Here is a 4469-nt window from a genome sequence, read left to right as displayed (position 1 = left end):
TAGTCTTGTGCAATACCTCAGATATAGATTGATTTAGGGCTCAAAGAGTGCATCACTTTCTGTTTTTTTCTCTTTCCACGTGCTGTGTTGGCTCTAGATGTCTTGATGTAGGTGCCTGCCATGGTTCCAGTTTTGCATAGGTACAGGCTCAAGTTCAAAGCAAAAGAGAGGCTCTTTCTCCAAACTTAAACAAATAATAAGCCCTAAAATTGATTTTTATTGGCTCTGACTGGCCTGTTTGTGTTGTGTGCCAGTCCTGAAACCACTTTCCTGGGAGATTGGCTTGGACCTGGGTAATGTGTCTAACCCTGGGAGGAGGTGGACTGGATCATTCCTGTTCAAATCAAGTGGTTTAGCTGAGGCAGATTGATTTTTTTCAGAAGTAACATGCTGTAAAATTACCCAGAGAGTGAAAAGATGCTGGAAAGCAAATTCAGCGATTGTCTGCTATGCTCAATGAGCCAGGTCCAAGGACAGAAAGCTTAGAGATATTCTTGAGTTTTCCTTCTCTCTCAGTGTCCACATCCATCAGTTATGACTATTCATCAATTCTATACCCTCAATGGCTCCCTAATCTATCCACGTTGTCACTACTGTAACCAATCTAGTCCAGGTAATCATTCTTTGCTTCTTGCTATAGTTTCCCACCCCCCATCCTTCTCTCTAAACTCTAAAAACAATGACAACAATAATAAATTGTTTTTAGGGCTTATTAAATAACCCAACACTGTGCAAAGCACTTTTCACTCTCATTCTGTTTTCAGAGCAACTCTGAAAACAAAGCAACTCCGTGATTTGGTACTTGTTAACCAACCCAGTACCCAATTCATTATAATATTTACCTATATACATAATATTAAGTAAGTAACTGTGATAGTTCCCATGGTATATAATAGAAAACTATAATTAGAAGCTAACTTCTCAATACTCAAATTTCTTTAATGGCTTCTTATATCCATATATTTCTCATATCTATTATTATGCATCAAACAATTCCAAACTTTATTGTGTTGAAAACAATAGTAAACATTTATTTACATCAAACATCTATAATTTAGGCCAGTATTGGGAGGGAAGGCTTAGCTCTGTTTCTTGCAGTAGCAGCTGAAATACCCTGATTAGGTGTTGGAGAATCCACTTCCAAGATGGCTCACTCATGATTGACAAGCTTGTGCTGGTTACTGTTTGCAAGCTCAGCTGGGGCTGACAGTCAGAGATCTCAGTTTCTGCCCATATGACCTCTTCATAAGGACTTCTCCATAGGTTGTTTTGTGCTTCTTCATAGCATGGTGACTAGATTCTAAAGTATCCCAAAAGGGAGGAAGTAAAAGGTGTCATTTCTTAAGACATGAGCCCAGAATCTGGCAGAGTAGCACAGAACCCAGATTGAAAGGGAGAGCCAGAAAACACCTCTCAATGTAAGGAATATCAAATAATTTTTGGATCAATCCTTAAAACTGCTGCATTTTAACTATAAAAATCCATAAAATGGACTGAAGGCTTTCCATGATTTGGCACTTATTAACCAACCCAGAACCCAATTCATTATAATATTTACCTGTAAACATAATATTATAATATTATGAACTTGCACATGATTTTATAAATATTATAACTATTTTGTAAATATTATAAATATTTTATAAATATTATAAAATCATATTTACAAGGTAAATATTACCTTGTGTTTCCTCAATTTTTACAAGGTAATGTGTTTTCCTCACCTCAGCATCATGGTACCTGCTATTTGTACCTGCCTGGAGTGCTTTCACTATCTTTACTTGCTCTTTCAAATCTCAAAAGGAAAGTTCTCCTACTATGTTAGTCTAGCTTAGGTTCTTCTATTTTAAGGCCTCATACAAAATTTGGCACCTAATAGTGAATCATATATATGTTTTGACAGAAAAAAATGACTGACTGGATGAGAAAATCCCTATCCCTTCAGTCTGAAACCCTCTTTCCCTCTCCGAGTCATCTTATGCTAAACCTCAACCCCTCTCAACTTCTAGCCTCAGGTGGATGGGCTCCAGTTCTTGCAGGAATTCAGGCCTTTGTTTTATTTACCTGTTCTTTTTAGCTATACATGACAGTATAGTGTATGTTAACATATTATACATACATGGAGTATAACTTATTCTCATTTGGATTCCCTCCTTGTGGTTGTACAGGATGTAGTGTTTCAGTGGTTGGGTATTGGTATATGAACAGAGGAAAGTTATGTCCCATCTATTCTACTGTCTTTCCAGGTCTCCTTAAAATGTTACCTCCTGAGGGAAGTGACAATTTTCCTAGGATCTACCCAGGATAAACACTCAGCCTCAGGACTCACTGGCTCCCGTGCTTGCACGAATGGAAAGTCTCGGGAGCTTGTTTTCATGGAACCTTTGTCTAACGGTTGCAATTTTGTCAGATTTGTTTTGAAACTCCTGGATAGTACACATAATGTTTCTCTGACTCACAATTCTTTATGTTCTTAGAGAACAGGAAACAGGTGTCCTCAGGATCAGCAGAGTAAAGTTGAATTTTAATAGGTAGAGGGTACACTATGAGCAAAGGCTAAGAGGGATGAACTTGCTCCCATTGTCCAATGGACAAGACTTGGCTGTTACCATGTCATAGCCTGCAATACATTTCTGGCCAGGAAAAGAGACAGATTTTATTATGGTCACACATGGGACAACAAGCCACAGGCCTGGTTTACCACCATTGGAGACTGTGGTTCAGCTCCCTTGGGAATTGTTTCCTTACTGTTTTTTTTTTTTTTTGGTATTGGGGAGTGAATCCATGGGCACTTAACCACTGATACACATCCCCAGCCCTTTTTTTCTATTTTATTTAAAGACGAGGTCTCATTGAGTTACCTAGGGACTTGATAAGTTGCTTAGGCTGGCTTTGAACTCAGGATCCTTCTGCCTCAGCCTCCCGAGCTGCTGAGATTACAGGCATGCATCCCCACACCTGGCTTTTCTTACTTATTAAATGAGAGCTCTAAGATAAAATGGTCCACTCCAGTTCCAGCAGTTGGTGGTTCTGACAAAGAATATCAAAGTGATTGACTGCTCCACCTCTGGAGGCAAACAAACCAGGGTTTGATTTCTGGTTTTGTCCCCTTTGAACTATAGCAAGTGACCTATAGCAAGTTAATTTACCTCTTTAAGTCTCTCTTATTTTTTTTTAATCTGTAGTCTGGGAAAAATACTAGTTCTTCCCTTTCCTTGTAAGCTGTTTTGTGAATTTAAATGAGATAAGCTGTACAACGGTGAGGTTACTGTGAATACCTAATTAATTAAATAATTTAACCATTACTGAGAACTTCTTACAAGAGGATGTGGTCCTGTGGAGTGGTTAGAGTCTTGACTTTGGAATCAGATAATTCATGAGCTTAAAGACTGATTTTTATTATCTATTATCTTTGTGACTTGGGGAAGTGACTTTCTGAACTTTGGTTTCTCATCTCTTAAGAAAAGATGATACCCACATCTCATAGGTTGTTATGGTGATTAAATAAGGTAAAATACATAAAATACATTTCCCAATATCTATCATATAAGATGTTCCATAAGTACAAATTGTGTTTTGGGACTAGGAGTGTAGCTCAATGGTAGAACATGTGCTTATAGCATTGCAGGCCCTGGGTTCAATCCCCAACACCAAAACAACTTGCATTTTGGAAATTATTATTATAAATAATCATTTTCTTCATGAAGTAACCTATAGATGACTTGATTGGAGTGTAGAGAGCCAGAGGAATGCTGGGAGATGTTTGGAGAAAATAGGCTGGGACCATACATGATGACTCTTGAATGCACAGGTGGGGATTTTGAATTTTTCCCATTGGTAATAATGAGTCACTGAAGAAGTTTAGGTTTTACAAAATAATAATAATAATAATAATAATAATAATAATAATAATAATAATTTCAATGGGTGATATAGAAGATATCGTAGAAAAAATATAGTGGATATGAAGGGACTTATTCACTCATTCATTCATCCCTTCCATCAATTATCTAACAATTCTGGAGCCTCCATAGACCAGGCACTATTGGTAAGGATGGAGAACAGGACAAATAATGCAATAAGATCTAAGGTGTAATAAGTACTAGAATAGAGAAGTACATCAGTAAGTATCTTCTCAGATTTTTGGAGGGAGCCAAATATGCTTCCAGATGAAGTGATGTTTAAACAGAGACCCGAAGTACAAATAAGGGGGAAAAAACTTTTCAGGTGAAAAAAATATCCAATGCAAAGGACGCCAGAGAGAGCAGGGCTGGTGAAGAGCTTGGAGACGTTCAGTCTTGAAGACGAGAGTCCAGGAGAAACTGGATGAGGGTGACGACCATGGGTTGGAGAAAAGGGGGTCAATGAACATGTCACAGTAGCCATAGAGCCTATGGAGTAGGAGGTGGGGGAGTGTGGGGAGGGTGGACTCGTAGAGGTGGTCGGGCGTCTCTGCAAGGGCACACGAG

The sequence above is a fragment of the Marmota marmota genome, unplaced genomic scaffold (genome assembly GCF_001458135.2).
Source record: "Marmota marmota marmota unplaced genomic scaffold, marMar, whole genome shotgun sequence".
In the NCBI taxonomy this organism is placed as follows: Eukaryota; Metazoa; Chordata; class Mammalia; order Rodentia; family Sciuridae; genus Marmota; species Marmota marmota.
Note: the sequence above shows the minus strand (reverse complement) of the source record.